The sequence below is a fragment of the Somniosus microcephalus genome, unplaced genomic scaffold, assembly GCF_052327205.1.
Source record: "Somniosus microcephalus isolate GS21.2 unplaced genomic scaffold, FLI_Smic_1.0 unresolved_chr2, whole genome shotgun sequence".
Classification (NCBI taxonomy): domain Eukaryota; kingdom Metazoa; phylum Chordata; class Chondrichthyes; order Squaliformes; family Somniosidae; genus Somniosus; species Somniosus microcephalus.
The window spans coordinates 32,140,914-32,158,292 of NW_028225180.1; the positions used below are offsets into that span (position 1 = coordinate 32,140,914).

Below are 17,379 nucleotides of genomic sequence, written 5' to 3' on the forward strand. Positions count from 1 at the left end.
ATTTTCCATGTCTGTGGTGATCAATATTACAATTGGATATCCCTGAAGTTTTAATATAATATAATTCCCCATGTCTGTTTGATCAATATTGCATTGGCTATACCTGTAGTATTAATATATTACAATTCCCCATGTCTGTAGTGATCAATGTTATATTGGATATACCTGTAGTTTTTCATATAATACAATTCTCCATGAATGTTTGATCAATATTTCATTGGATATACCTGTAGTATTAATATATTACAATTCCCATGTCTGTAGTGATCAATATTTTATTGGATATACCTGTAGTTTTTCATATATTACAATTCCCCATAACTGTGGTGATCAATATTACATTGTGTCTACCGGTAGTATTAATATATTACAATCTTACACATCTTTGTGATAAATATTACTATTGGATATACCTGTTGATTTAAGACATTACAATTTTCCACGTCTTTTTGATAAATATTACTATTGGATATACCTGTAGTTCTAATATATTAAAATTCCACATGTTTGTGTGAACAAAATTATAATTGGGTACACCTGTAGATTTTTAAATATTAAAATTCCCCATGTATATCATGATCAATGTATCACAATCGGATTCTCCTGTAACTTTTATTATTTTGTCATTCCTGATGCCTGCAGTCATCACGGTATTGCAATCCACTTCCTGCTCTTATTAAACTATAACAGTTCATCATGCTTGCAGTTACAGTTATATTACAATTCTACAAATTATTTTGTTATCAATGTTACAACGTTTTAAAGATGTGTAAATGTTGCAGTCGAATGGGAGGAAAGGGGAAGTTGAATTTTTTCTCTGGGTTTGAATAAAAGACAATTTGTAAACTCAAAGACAGAGAATCATAAACACCCAGGATTGCCATAAACATAGAAGATAGGATAGAAACATAGAAGATAGGAGCAGGAGTAAGCCATTCGGCCCTTCGAGCCTGCTCCGCCATTCAATGAGATCATGGCTGATCATCCAAATTCAGTACCCTGTCCCTGCCTTCTCCCCATATCCCTTGATCCCTTTAGCCTCAAGAATAATATCCAACTCTTTCTTGAATATATTTAATGAACTGGCCTCCACCGCCCTCTGTGGCAGAGAGTTCCATAGGTTCAGCACTCTCTGGGTGAAGAATTTCCTCCTCATTTCAGTCCTAAATGGCTTACCCCTTATCCTTAGGCTATGACACCTAGTTCTGGACTCCCCGGCCATCTGAAACATCCTTCCTGCATCTAGACTGTCCAGACCTGACAGAATTTTATAGGTTTCTATGAGATCCCCTCTCAATCTTCTAAACTCCAGTGAGTATAAGCCCAATCTACACAATCTCTCCTCATACATCATTCCTGCCATCCCAGGTATCAGCCTGGTGAATCTTCGCTGCACTCCCTCCATGGCAAGAACGTCCTTCCTCAGGTAAGGTGACCAATACTGCACACAATACTCAAAGTGCGGTCACACCAAGGCCCTGTACAACAGTAGCAAGACATCCTTGTTCCTGTACTCGAACCCTCTTGCTATGAAGGCCAACATATCATTTGCCTTCTTAACCGCCTGCTGCACCTGCATGCTTACCTTCAGCGACTGGTGCACAATAACACCCAGGTATCTCTGCACCTCCCCTTCTCCCAATCTATTGCCATTCAAATAATAATCTGCCTTCCTGTTTTGCCACCAAAGTGGAAGATGACCAGCAATGCACCTACTATCTCTAGGGCCACTTCCTTATGTACCCTGGGATGTAGACCATCAGGCCCTGGGGATTTATCAGCCTTCAGTCCCATCTATTTTCCTAACACCATTTCCCTACAAATACTGATATCTTTTCCTCCCTTTCATCAGACCCTATGTTCCCCGACATCTCTGGGAGGTTATTTGTGTCCTCCTTTGTGAAGACAGAACTTAAGTATGTATTTAGTTGGTCTGCCATTTCCTTGTTTCCCATTATAAATTCCCTTGATTCTGACTGTAAGGGGCCTATGCTTGACTTCACCAATCTTTTTCTCTTCACATATCTATAAAAGCTTTTACAGTCAGTTTTTATGTTCCCGGATGGCTTACTCTCATATTCTATTTTCCCTCTGTTAATTAATTGGATATGTGACTAGTTGCTAAGATAGAAATAAAGATTGCTCCACGCATTAGAGTACAGTACACAATGCTTATGGGGAGAGTTGGAGGCCAAAACGATTAGACTATCATATAAATATGTTGAGCGTGGCTTCAGCTTGGTGGAATACTGTAATAGTTTGTTCAGCCCAATGTAGCCGAATAGGGTAAGGGTAGATCCTGTTCCCTTCAGTCTGCTCACTTGGGTTTTAACGAATTCAGTCTTCTGCTTATATTCATTTCATTCTTTAACTTCAGCATAGAAAGCAGTTTACAAGCAGAGTCTAGTAACAGATAGAGCACGCGTCCCTAGGCATGGGTACGTCCATGCTCCCATACAAGGGAAAAAGCTTACATTTATACACTGTTTTCTTATCAAACCTCTACAGGCATTGCCAAATATGGATATCTCTGGCTAATGTATAGTCAAAAGATGCAATCTACATCAATAACACACAGATAAACATCTTGGCCTTGCTATGGTGAGCATAAACACTCGTTCGGGACTTTCCTTATCCTAACATATTATTTCTAATCTAAACATTCTATTGGCCCAGTAATTCCATTCCAAACGCGTGAGTATGGTCGGGGTACTCACGCGTCTGGCCGGAGGAAATGCCGGTTTTCAGCATGCACAGCGCATGCGGGGAAAACCGGCATTCCCTGTCCTCTGAACGAAGGGGTGGCACAGCGCGTGCGACTGCACAGGCAGCGCGTACGCAGTGAACTTCGTCGATTTCATTCATGGATTCAGTGAGGTTAAGTCCTTACAACTTACACGTGAAAAAAGCATGTGTAAAGTTGCTCCAGAGGCTGCGGAGGAAGATATATTTTATCGTGGAGCTTCTGCAAGACAATATTTTTGTTTGGGAAAGGGAGGAAAGTTATTTTAAGAAATGATGAGGTAAGTTTTAAAGTTACTTTTTTTTTTTTAAACGGGTTTCCAGTACTGTAGGTAGAAGGAGCAATTGTGGCTGTGTGAATTGAATTTGCTGTGTTAAATGACTGTTCTAAAATGAGTAATGTAAAATTTCCAACATTTTTAAGAAAGAAACTTCATCAGTAATATATTCTTTTAAGTAATTATGTATGTATGTCCATATATATTCCTTTACATATATGTATATATTCCTTTACTTATGTGTATGAATGTATGTATTTAATTATGATTTTCCAATAAGTTACTTTCTCTGAAAGTCATAATTAAATACATACATTCATATACATAAGTAAAGGAATATATACATACATATACGCAAAGGAATATATACAGACATACATACATAATTACTTAAAAGAATATGTTACTGATGAAAAGTTTCTTTCTTAAAAATGTTGGAGTCATTTTCACATTTAATAAACACAGCAAATTCAATTCACATAGCCACAATTGCTCCTTCTACCTACAGTACTGAAAACCCGTTTTAAAAAACAAAAATAAACTTTAAAACCTACCTCAGCTTTTCTTAAAATAACTTTACTCCCTTTCCCAAACAAAAATATTGCCTTTCAGAAGCTCCACGATAAAATATATCTTCCTCCGCAGCCTCTGGAGCAACTGTACTCATGCTTTTTTCATGTGTAAGTTGTAAGGACTTAACCTCATTGAAAGCATGAATGAAACTGGCGAATTTTACTGCGCACGTGCTGCCTGTGCAGTCGCATGCGTTCTGCCTCTGAACCCCTTCATTCAGAGGACAGGAAATGCCGGTTTTCCCCGCATGCGCTGTGCATGCTGAAAACCGGCATTTCCTCCGGCCAGACGCGTGAGTACCCCGACCGTACTCACGCCTTTGGAACGGAATGACTGGGCTAACACTTTACATGTCAATAAAATGAAAAATTTAACAATTGCATGATTTGCCCCCTCGCATCTGCAACTGAGGGTCCAAGGAGGTGCATTGCGCAAGAGGTCATCGTCGTACATATCCTCACACTGTTCCCCTTCGGGAACTGTATGAAGTGGTGGAAGGTTTTCTGGCCACGTTAATGCTCCTTCCGTGACCATAACCATCTTCATACCAGCCATTAGGGTGGTTAGTCCTATGGCGTGAGGGTTTTACGGGCTCCCACAACCCATCTGAGGGGGGGGGGGCACCCACACACGCAGACGCAAGTATCCCGCTGGATGTCCACCCAGAATTTATAGTTGGAGCTCCGACTCCACTTGCCGGGGCTGTCTGGAGCGGGGCTCGAAACCCTACTCCTTCTGGCCCAGTGGCGGGGATGCTTACCGCTACTCAAAAGGCCCACTCCGCGCAAAAGGTGACACCCATACGTTTCCTGCGCCTTTTTCCTCCCCGTGACTGGAGCCCTATGCTGCCACTTGAAAGACCAAGCTATTTTCTGTCGTTTTTGCGGCGCCTTGGACTTCTCATTGCCAATGATGAGCAGGTGCTGCACCTCCACCTCATTGAGGAGATTGCTGAGGTCATCATCAGTTCAATTGCTAGTTCTTTGAATGCCGTGAATTGTGCTCATTCCAGCCATTTCACGTTGCTAATCTGAGTGGGCCTTTGGCGTAGCGGTAGCATCCCCACCACTGGACCACACGGCGTAGGGTTTCTAACCCCGCTCCAGACAGTCCTGGCAAGTGGAGTCGGAGCTCCGGCTCTAAATCCTGGGTAGACATCCAGTGGGATATTTGCGTCCGTGGGTGTGCGTGGCCCCTCCCCCCCGTATAGATTGTGGGAGCCTGTAAAACCCTCCTGCCATAGGACTAACCACCCTAATGGCTGGTACAAAGATGGTTATGGTCACAGAAGGAGCATTAATCACGGCCAGAAATCCTTCCACCACTTCATACAGTTCCCCAAAGGGAACAGTGCGAAGACATGTACGACGATGACGTTGCTAATTAAATAAATGGAATGAAAGAAATGCTTTCAAAAGTCTTTAAATCGCTTTAATTCTGTTCAAAACTACTTCAGATTCTTCAAAATAATGTAAACTTTTATAAAAGTTACCAAAAGCTTCTTAAAAATACCAAAAACCTATTTAAAATGCTGCTCTACATGTAAAAATGCTTTGCAGCTTGTGAGAAACATTGGGGGCGTGTCCTTTTAAAATGAGACCTCAAGGGGCGTGTCTCACTTGCACGGCGCGCTCCAGGCTTCACGCTGGCTGCACTCCTGGGCGGCGTGACGTCAGACGCTGCCCGGGAGTCAACATTTTAAACCAGGAATTCCAGGCGTCCCTGAAGCTCAACGGCCGGCGCGTCGGGTAAGTGCAGATCGGGGGCTTGCACGCACGGCAAGCCCCCGACCCGAATTTCTGCCCCAATATGTATATCGAAGGCTGGTTGGTTGCAAAACTCCAGCTGTTGCTAAGTGAAATCTGTCTTTCCGTCTCTTTGTCGCTCTCTCTCTCTCTAAAAATATGAAACACATTTTTCCCTTTAACAAATTAATTGAACATGAGTTCCTTTCAGAAACTGAATTAACCGGGGTCCATATGCCAACATGTCCCACTTTTGTATGGGTTATTTTACCTCTTGGCAAAGTGTTTTATATCATTCTTTGTCTTTACTAATCCTGGCCTCCTCTTAGTGCCCTTGCTATCTTCTTACCTTTCAGCATTTCCTATGTCCATTATCAACTCCCTTACACAGCACAATGCAATGACCAGAATCCCAAAAGCTTTTGTCTGTGCTATCACCAATCCCATCTGGAATAATCTAGCCCAAGGATATAGTTCCACGCTAGATACTACTTCCCACCATTCATGATTCCCAGTATCGGGATTGCACTGTCTCTCTATTTGTCTTTATCATTTGCACTATGTGTTTCTGGGATATCCTAGTTCATTGAATTATGCCATTTAAAGCCAGAGACAGAGGAGGTAGGAAGGGTCTCACATGAGGAATGGTTCGAATGGCTTCATCCTTTAGCCACGTGCTAATGAGTATAGGAGTGGGAGGATAGAGCAGATGAATGAGTGGCTAAAGAGTTGGTGCAGGAGGGAGGGCTTTAGTTTCCTGGATCACTGGGTCTGCTTCTGGGGAAGGTGGGACCTGTACAAGACGGACGGGCTGCACCTGAACCGGAACAGCACCAACATACTTGCGGGAAGGTTTGCTAGTGCTGTTGTGGGGCTAAACTGATTTGGCATGGGGATGGGTTACGGAGTGGAGCTATAGTAGGGGGTGATGCACAGCCAAATATAGAGGGAAAGCAATTCAGCCTGGAAGGCAGAGCAAATATGTAACGGCACAAGGGCGTATGGCAAGGCTGGAAGGCATTTAATGTAACACATTGGCCCAGAAATTAGGTTTGGGGGCTTGCCGCGTGTGCAAGCCCCTGATGTGCACTCACCCGGCGCGCCGACATCTGAACCCTGGGCCTGCTTGGAATTCCTGTCACTGGCCCGGTTCAGATGTTGGCGCGCTGTGCTTGCCTAATCCAGCGGCATAGTTAGTGCGATGTGCCGGCTGGAATCAGGTGAGCACTGTGCAGCCAATCAGGGGAGGGGAAACTTCATTCATGAGTTTGATAGTAAGAACTGTCAAACTCATGAAAAGTACGGGCACCCAAAAGACTAGTTTAACTTTAAATAAAATTTTTAAAAACATCCCAAAAATTAAATAAACTATAAATATCTTTAAAAAACTATTTTAATCAATTAATCAAACTTTTGAAAAAAATAATTTTTTAAGAAATCGGGTCTAAAAATAAACTTACCTTACTGTAAAGTCCTTAAAAACAATAAAACTGTGGAAAAAATTTAATAATTTTAAATAATAGACCACTTACCTTAAAGAATCAAGTCCTTACGCCTCCTTTTTATATGTCTAAATAGTTCAGGCCCTTACACACGGGCAAACCTGTCAAAAAGGAAGTTCAATGCATGCGCGCAGAGCCCTGCATGCACGCGTTGGACCTCTGAACCCCTTGGAGGGAATGCCAGTTTCCCGCGCATGCGCTGTGCATGCTGAAATCCGGCACTTCCAGCGGACCAACGCGTGAGTACCCCGTCCGTACTCACGCGTTGGGACCGGTATTACTGGCCCAAGGAGTCTTGCGAGTAAGGCAGACGAAGTAAAGGTGTTGATGAACATTTGGGAGTACGATATTGTTGCTCTCACAGAGACATGGCTGAGGGAGGGGCAGGACCGGCAGCTCAATATTCCGGGGTATAGAATCTTCAGGCGAGACAGAGGGGTGTGTAAAATAGGAGGGTGTGTCGCAATATTAATCAAGGTGTCAATGACTGCTGTAAGGAGGGATGCTACCTTAGCAGGTTCCTCTAATGAGGCCTTATGGGTAGAACTTAAGAACAAAAAGGGGCAAGCACTTTGCTGGGAGGGTACCATAGGCACCCAAACTGTCAGGGGGAGATAGAGGAACTGGTATATAGGCAAATCTCAGAGAAGTGCAGAAATAATAGTGTAATAATAGTAGGGGATTTCAACTTCGCCAATAATAACTGGGATAGTGAGAGTGTGAAAGACTAAGATGGTGCAGAATTCTTAAAGTGCATCCAGGAAGGCTGTTTGAGCCAGCATCTAGAAAGTCCTACAAGAGAGGGGCGGTACTAGATCATTCTAGGGAATGTAGCCGGGCAAGTTGTAAAAGTGTCAGTAGGAGAGCATTTTGGTGACAGTGACCATAATTCGGTGGGATTTAAAGTAGTCATGGAAAAGGACAAAGATGGACCGGAAATAAATATTCGATTTTAATATGACAAGGCAGGATCTGGCAAAGTGGATGGGGATCAGCTACTTGTAGGAAAATCCACAGCAGAGCAGTGGGAGTCTTTCTGAAAGGAAATAGAGAGAGTACAACAGCAACATCTTCCCGTAAAGGTCAAGGGTGGGACCAACAAGCCCAGGGAATTCTGGATCTCAAGGGATATACAAGAATGCATTAGGAAAAAAGGGAGGCTTTTGGCAGATACACAGCACTGAAAACAGTGGAAGCCCTAGAGGAGTATAGAATGTGCAGGGGGGTACTTAAAAAATAAATTAGGAGAGCGAAAAAGGGGCATGAAAATACACTGGCGGGCAAAAAAAAGGAAAACCCCAAGGTGTTTTATAATTACATTAAGGGCAAGAGGATAACCAAGGAAAGAGTAGGGCCCATTAGGGTGTAATGGGTCCAGTGGTGTATCGCAGGGGTCGGTGCTGGGAACTTTGACGTTTGTAGTGTACGTTAATGATTTTCATCTTCTGTGTGTAGAGCCAGAAGATTTAGGAGAAGTTTTAATTAATATTTTGTATCTGTGTTCACTATGGAGAAGGACGATGTAGGCATAGAAATCATGCAGGGGGATTGTGATATACTTGAACAAATTAGTGTTGATGAGGAGGATGTACTAGCGGTTTTAGTGGGATTAAAATTGGATACATCCCCAGGCCCAGACGAGATGTATCCCAGGCTGATGTGTGAGGCAATGGAGGAGATCGCAGGGGCTCTACAGGGGAGGTGCCATAGTACTGGAGAACATATAAGGTAGTACCATTATTCAAGCAGGGTAGTAGGGATAAACCAGGGAATTACAGGCCAGTGAGCCTAACATCAGTGGTAGGGAAATTATTGGAAAAAATTACGAGGGACAGAATTAGTCTCCACTTGTAGAGGCAATGATTAAACAAGAATAGTCAGCATGGCTTTGTCCAGGGGAGATCATGTCTAACTAATTTGTTTGAATTTTTCGAGGGGGTGGCTAGGTGTGTGGATGAGGGTAGTGCAGTTGATGTGGTCTACGTGGACTTCAGTAAGGCTTTTGACAAAGTCCCGCATGGGAGGCTGTTCAAGAATTTAAGAGCCCATAGGATCCAGGGCAATTTGGCACTTTGGATCCAAAATTGGCTTCGTGGCAGGAGTCAGATGGTGATGGTCGAAAGGTTGTTTTTGTGACTGGAAGCCTGTGTCCAGTGGTGTATCGCAGGGGTCGGTGCTGGGAACTTTGACGTTTGTAGTGTACGTTAATGATTTCCATATCAATGTAGGAGGTATGATCAGTAAGTTCGCAGATGACACGAAAATTGGTGGAGTCTTAAATAGCGAGGAGGGAAGCCTCAGGCTACAGGACGATGTAGACAGGTTGGTTAGATGGGCAGCTCAGTGGCAAATGGAATATAACCCTGAAAAGTGTGAGCTGGATGCATTTTGGGAGCACTAACGATGCAAGGGAATACACAACGAATTGTAGGACCCTAGGAAGGACAAAGGATCAGCGGGACCTTGGTGTGCATTTTCATTGGTCCCTGAATGCAGCAAGACAGGTAGATAAGGTGGGTAAAAAGGCATATGGGATACTTGCCTTCATTAGCCGAGGCATAGTCTATAAGAGCAGGGAGGTTATGATGGAGCTGTACAAAACGCTACTTAAGCCACAGCTGGAATACTGAGTGCAGTTAAGGTAGCCACACTTTAGGAAGGATGTGATTGCATTGGAGAGGGTGCAGAGGAGATTCAGCAGGATGTTACCTGGGCTGGAGCGCTTCAACTATGAAGTGGGACTGGACAGGCTGGGGTTGTTTTCCTTAGAGCAGAGAAGGCTGAGGGGGGACCCGATTGAGGTGTGCAAAATTATGAGGGGCATATATTGGGTAGATAGAAATGAATATTTCCCGTTAGTAGCAGGGTCAATAACCAGGGGGCATAGTTTCAAGGTAAGGGGAAGGAGGTTTAGATGGGATTTGAGGAAAAAATGTTTTCACCCAGAGGGTGGTTGGAATCTGGAACTCACTGCCTGAAAGGGTGGTAGAGGCAGGAAGCCTTACAAAATTCAAGAAGCATTTAGATGAGCGCTTGAAACGCAATAGCATACAAGGCTACGGACCAAGTGCTGGAAAATGGGAATAAAATAAACATAGAAACATAGAAGATAGGAGCAGGAGTAGGCCATTCGGCCCCTCGAGCCTGCTCCGCCATTCAATAAGATCATGGCTGATCATCCAAATTCAGGACCCTGTTCCTGCCTTCTCTCCATATCCTTGATCCCTTTAGCCTTATGAAATATATCTAACTCCTTCTTGAATATATTTAATGAATTGGCCTCTGCTGCCTTCTTTGGCAGAGAATTCCACAGGTTCACCACTCTGTGGGTGAAGAAATTCCTCCTCATCTCTGTATAAAATGGCTTACCCCTTATCCTTAGACTGTGACCCCTGGTTCTGGATTCCCGACCATCTGGAACATCCTTCCAGCATCTAATCTGTCTAGTCCTGTTAGAATTTGATAAGTTTCGATGAGACCCCCTCTCATTCTTCTAAACTGCAGCGAGTACAAGCCCAATCGACCCAGTCTCTCCTCATTTGTCATTCCTGCCATCCCAGGTATCAGCCTGGTGAATTTTCGCTGCACTACTTCCATGACAAGAATAACCTTCCTCAGATAAGGCTACCAAAACTGCACACAATACCAAGATGTGGTCTCACCAACGCCCTGTACAACTGCAGCAAGACATCCTTGTTCCTGTACTCAAACCCTCTCGCTACGAATGCCAACATGCCATTTGCCTTCTTAAACGCCTGCTGCAACTGCATGCTTACTTTTAGCGACTGGTGCACAAGGACACCCAGGTCTCATTGCACTTCCCCTTCTCCCAATCTATTGACATTCAGATAATAATCTGCCTTCCTGTTTTTGACACCAAATTGGATAACCTCGCATTTATCCACGTTATATTGCACCTGCCATGCTTCTGCCCAATCACCCAACCTGTACAAGTCATATTGGAGTTTCTCGGCATCCTCCTCACAGCACACACGCCCACCCAGCTTTGTGTTGTCTGCAAACTTGGAGATATTACATCTAGTTCCCTCGTCCAGATCATTAATATATATTGTGAATAGCGGGGGTCTAAGGACCAATCCCTGCGGTACCCCACTAGTCACTGCCTGCCGCTTGGAAAAAGAGCCGTTTGTTCCAACTCTTTGCTTTTTGTCTGATAACCAGTTCTCTATCCAAGTCAATACCTTGCCCCCAATACCATGTGCCTTAATTGTACACGCTAATCTCTTATGCGGGACCTTATCAAAAGCCTTTTGAAAATCCAAATGCACCACATCGACTGGTTCTCTCTTATCTATTCTGCCAGTTACATCCTCAAAAATTTCCAGTAGATTAGTCAACCACGATTTACCTTTTGTTAGTCCATGTTGACTTTGTCCGATCTGGTCACATTATTCCAAGTGTTCTGCTATTAAATCCTTTATAATGGACTCTAGCATTTTCTCCACTACCGATGTCAAGCTTCCCGGTCTGTAATTCCCCGTTTTCTCTCTACCACCCTTTTTGAACAGTGGGGGAACATTAGCTACCCGCCAATCCATGGGTACTGTTCCATAATCTATCGAATTTTGGAAGATGACCAGCATTGCATCTACTATTTCTAGCGCAACTTCCTTAAGTACCCTAGGATGTAGATTACCAGGCCCATGGGATTTATCGGACCTCAATCCCATCAATTACCCTAACACCATTTCCCTACAAATACTGATTTCTATCAGTTCCTCCCTTTCATTAGACCCTATGTTCCCCGACATCTTTGGGAGGTTATTTGTGTCCTCCTTTGTGAAGGCAGAACCAAAGCATGTATTTAATTGGTCTGCCATTTCTTTGTTCCCCATTAAAAATACCCCCGATTCTGACTGCAAGGGACCTACGTTTGACTTCCCCAATCTTTTTTTCTTCACATATCTATAAACAATTTTACAGTCACTTTTTATGTTCCCTGCAAGCTTACTCTCATACTCTATTTTCCCCCTCTTATTAATCCCTTTGTCCTCTTTTGTTGGATTCTAAACTGCTCCCAATCCTCAGGTTTACTGCTTTTTCTGGCCAATTTATATGTCCTCTCCTTGGATCTTATGGTATCCCTAATTTCCCTTGTTAGCCACGGTTGAGTCACATTTTTTGTTTTATTTTTATGCCAAACTGGGGGAACAAATTCTGTAGTTCATTCATGCCATCTTTGAATGTTTGCCATTGCCCATCCACCGTCAACGCTTTGAGTGACATTTCCCAATCAATCCTACCCAACTCGCACCTCATACCATCATAGTCGCCTTTATTTAAATTCAGGACGCGAGTCTCTAAGTCAACTATTTCACTCTCCATCTTAATGAAGAATTCTATCATATTATGAACGCTCCGACCCAAGGGGCTTTGCGCAAGATTGCTAATTAATCCTTTCTCATTACAATTTACCCAGTCTAAGATGGCCTGATCTCTGGTTGGTTCCTCGACATATTGGTCCAGGAAACCATCCCTTATAAACTCCAGAAATTCCTCCTCCACAGTATTGTTACTAATTTGGTTAGCTCAATCTATATGTAGATTAAAGTCAACCATGATAACTGCTGTGCTCTATTTTGCACGCTTATCTAATTTCCTGTATAATGCCATCCCCGACCTCCTCATTACTCTTTGGAGGTCTATATACCACTCCCACTAACGTTTCCTGCCCCTTGGTATTTCTCATTTCTACCCATACAGATCCCACATCATCAGAGCTAATATCTCTCCTTTCAATTGTATTAATCCCCTCTTTAACCAGCAATGCTACCCCACCTCACTTTCCTTTTTGCCAATCATTCCTGAATATTGAATACCCCTGGATGTTGAGTGCCCAGCCTTGGCCACCCTGGAGCCATGTTTCTGTCATCCCAATCATATCATATTTGTTTACCTCTACTTGCACAGCTGATTCATCCACCTTATTAGGAATGCTCCTCGCAATAAGACACAAAGCCTTCAGGCTTGTTTTTTAACGCTCTTAGATATTTGAGAATTATAGTTTGATGTGGACATATTTGATTTAAACCCTTGATTTCTCTGCCTGTCCCTTTTGTTTTTCTCCTTCCTATCTTTTGCTTTAATCCTTGTTTCCCTTTCCTCTGTCCCCCTGATCAGGTTCCCAACCCCCTGCCATTTTAGATTAAACACTCCCCCAGAGCACGAGCAAACACTCCCCCTAGGACATCGGTCCCGGCCCTGCCCAGGTACAAATCTTCCGGTTTGAACTGGTCCCACCTCTCCCAGACCCGGTTCCAATGTCCCAGGAATTTGATTCCCTCCCACTTGCACCATTCCTCTAGCCACGCATTCATCTGAAATATCTTTCTATTTCTACTCTGACTAGCACGTGGCACTGGCAGCAATTCTGAAATTACTACCTTTGAGGTCCTACTTTTTAATTTACCTCCTAACTCCCTATATTCAGCTTTTAGGACCTCATCCCGGTTTTTACCTCTATCGTTGGCACCTATATGCACCACTACAACTGGCTGTTCACCCTCCCCTTCCAAAATGTTCTGCAGTCGCTCTGAGACATCCTTGACCCTTGCACCAGGGAGGCAACACACCAACTTGGAGTCTCGCTTGCGGCCGCAGAAATGCCTATCTATTCCCCTTGCAATAGAATCCCCTATTACTATAGCACTCCCCCTCTTTTTCCTCCCGTCCTGTGCAGCAGAGCCACCCCTGGTGCCAGGAAGTTGGCTGCTGCTGCCTTCCCCTGGTAAGCCATCCCCCCCATCAGTATCCAAACTGATATATCTGTTTGAGAGGGGGATGTCGAGAGGGGACCCCTGCACTACCTGCCTGCGCATATCTGCCGTGTGACCAACTGATTAAACATGCTATTCACGACATCCTCAGCATCGCAAATGTTCCAGTATGTATCCAATCGCTGCTCCAGCGCCGCAATGCGGTCTGCCAGTAGCTGCAGCTGGACACACTTCCTGCACACATAGTTGTCAGGGACACAGGAAGTGTTCCTGAGTTCCCACATAGCGCAGGAGGAGCATACCACAGCACCGGGCTGTCCTGCTATGACTTACCCTTTAATTAATTGAAATTAAATTAATCAAATGAGTCATACCAATTACGCTACAGATAAATGATATATTTAAGGGCCCTGGTTTAACAACAGACCACAGAGTTAAAGTTTTAAAAAAAAGCGTGAAATACTCACCAGCCAATCACTTCCCTCTTTCTGGTGACGTCACACTTCGATTACGTTTTACTTCTCTCCCTCTCTGAGATTGGAGATTAGTAAATGTGAGGCCTACCTGAGTCTCTGGGGCCTTTTATAGCCTCGCCGCTCGCGTTTCCCGCCACCGCCGCTGACGCTCTGATGCCTATCTGAGTCTCTGGGGCCTTTTATAGCCTCGCTGCTCGCATTTCCCGCCACCCCCGCTGCCGCTCTGAGGCCTACCTGGTATCTGGGGCCATTTATAGCCTCGCCGCTCGCGTTTCCCGCCGCCGCCACTGCCGCTCTGAGGCCTACCTGTGTCTCTGGGGCCATTTATAGCCTCGCCGCTCATGTTTCCCGCCGCTGCCACTGCCGCTCTGAGGCCTATCTGAGTCTCTGGGGCCTTTTATAGCCTCGCCGCTCGCATTTCCCGCAGCCGCCACTGCCGCTCTGAGGTCTACCTGAGTCTTGGGGGCGTTTTATATCCTCGCCACTCGCGTTTCCCGCTGCTGTAGCTCTGAGGCCTTCCTGAGTCTCTGAGGCCTTTTATAGCCTCGCCGCTTGCGTTTCCCGCTGCCGCCGCTGCCGCTGTGATAGTGCATGATAGCCGGCATGGACACGATGGGCCAAAGGGCCTCTTTCTGTGCTGAGTATCTCTATGGTTCTATGATTCTCTCCTCCAGAGGCAGTTACATCTGTAGGTTACTAACTTTATAATGATGTACCGGTACCAACGTTTTAGCACCTGTATGCGTATTTCTCATTGGAATCAAACAAAACTGGTGTTCTAGTATGGGGAATTTGCGAGAACCCACAGTCATATAAGTGGACGTAGTAGTCACACAATATAATCATTTTGCTTTATACACCATTTAAGTTTTGTCTTCACCCCATTTACTTATTTCAATCTGGCATTTTGGTGATTCTTTGCGAGGGTGAACCCAAAACGTGGAACAGCATGTTGATGGAGTATGTCACATCTACAAACCCATGTGATCCCTTTCAGCGTACAACATTACTATCCAAGTTCCTCCCTTCTTAATCTGATATCTTCGATATTCCTCATACTGTTTATGGATCGGAACTAACTCCGAGTCTTCGTAAATTCCAATCGATTCTACCCTATAGACCTTCCAAGGTTTTATTTCATTTCCATTTTTCTTAACACAGGCAAGACCAATCGCACTGGCATAATTTCTTCACTTTCTTCCCCATCCTAGGGGAAAAAACGCCATTCCCATTTGTTGTATGACATCATAGACTATGCCGTGGTTCATTTAAACCATTTTCTCAGTTATTCTCATGCATAAACAAAGGGATTTGATTACCCGTTATGTTGACCAATCCCTTCTGTACCACATTCATCACAAATGACACACAGAGGCTACACATGATGCCTCTAGTAAGGCCTTGATTCTGGTCGGCCTTATTGTTTGCCAATAATCTTTTTAATTGCCTCTTCATTACCTCTTCGTGTTCCCACATATTTCTATATCTATTCTGTTTACTCCTGTTAAGCTTGCCATGGCTCCCTTTCCTAGCTATCCTGTCAGCTTTCGCTTTATTTTCGATTTAAACTGATTCGCCTTAGGTTCCCTATCTTACTCAGCCCTTGGTTCCTGTTCTCTATTCTTTACTGACACATCCTTTGCTAATTCTCCTACCATGTTGTCTATTCATTGTGAATATCGCCCTCCACATAATCTACTTGACAGATCCAAGCTCTTTTTAACACTTTCAATTTAAATTAACAATTTCAAAACGCACATCGTTATTTAATAAATTTCATTATTCAATTATTTCTAGTCCATTAACATTTGGGTCCTTTTCCTGGATCAGAAAGTTAAAGTTTTATTTGCGAGGTGGGATGTCTTTTTTTTAGTCCCACATATGTTTTAGTGTGATGACGATCACCATCAGCATTTGTACTTGGCAAACCAATAGTTAACATTATTAATATAAGGCTTTTCTTAATTTAAAATAACCGGTTGTCATTACCTTTTAAGTTTATATTGAAGTCTTTTACATTGTGCTTGAATCACCTTTTGCCCTAGTGTGATACGAACTCTTTAACAGAACCCTATTTATACCGTGACCAATTCAGTGTTTGGCATCAGGAAGTGTCCAATACAACCTGGTTCAGGGTAGTCTTCCTGGTATCCCGCATACGGGACTCCCAATCTTCCCAAGGAGCCCACCTTAAGGTTATTTCTCTAGTACCGCCGAAATTATGCTTCTGAGAGGCTGTACCTCGTTTTAGCACGGATTCCAAACTTACCCCTTTTGAGGTCTTTTGCTTCCGCGTGGAGGTCGCCTCTCACTTGGATCTATACGTTGTTATGGAACCTTGTCTCCCTCCTTCAGCTTGTAGCTGATTTGCATTCAACCTTGTCCAGACAGACAGGCCTCGACCTCCATGATTTTTTTGCTTGTTTATTCTCCCTATCAGCCTTCTTTGTTTAGTACTTAGTGGAGGCCTTACAATTGACGACCATTCTAGATGTAAGGACATATTAATTGATCAGCATTCTCTTTACTTTTAATTTTAATGCATCTGACAGGAAGCAGTGTGTTTACCTCTATTTTGATTATTTCAAAGTTGGATTCACAATGGAGAATGCGTCATAGCTCGTATCAAATTCTAAAGAACCATCTGGTTCACTCATGTCCTTTAGGGAAGGAAATTGACTGTTCTTACTCGGTCTGGCCTATATGTGACTCCAGACCTAGAACAACTCTTCTTGAAAATTGATTGAATTGATGGACCATTTCAGGGGGCATTTCAGAGTCAACCACAAGCCGTGAATGAATTAAAAAAATTGAACGTGTCTCACTCTCCTGAGCCACATTAAATATTTCATGTTGTGCTGTTGTCGATAACTGAGCATGTGTGAGACTCATTCATTCAGCCACACACTGGTATACTGTTTTCGTGAAATTAAGAAATGGCTGAGCGCACCAGATACAGGAAAGGCTATGGGTCCCGACAACATCCCTTCTATCGTGCTGAAGACCTGTGCTCCAGAACAACCCGCAAATCTAGCCAAGCTGTTCCAGTACAGCTACAACACTGGCATCTCTCAGACAATGTGGAAAACTGCCCACGTATGTCCTGTCCACAAAAAGCAGCACAAATCCGACTTGGCCAATTATCGCCCCATCAGTCTATTCGCAATCATGAGCAAAGTGATGGAAGGTGTCATTGACAGTGCTACCAAGCAGCACCTACTCACTAGTAACCTGCTCATTGATACCCAGTTTCGGTTCGGCCAAGACCATTCAGCTCCCAACCTCATTACAGTATTGGTCGAAACATGGACAAAGACGCTGAATTC

The 17,379-nt window shown here is 43.8% G+C and overlaps 1 long non-coding RNA gene across 1 annotated transcript in view; it reads left to right on the forward strand.

Moving 5' to 3' along the window:
• Nucleotides 1–5,199: 5,199 nt before the first annotated feature.
• The window catches only part of LOC147092422 (uncharacterized), a 35,234-nt gene continuing 23,054 nt past the window's right edge, over nt 5,200–17,379 (forward strand). The window contains exon 1 of the long non-coding RNA XR_015075039.1: nt 5,200–5,341. This is a non-coding gene — a long non-coding RNA (uncharacterized LOC147092422). The remainder of the gene's footprint in view (nt 5,342–17,379) is intronic.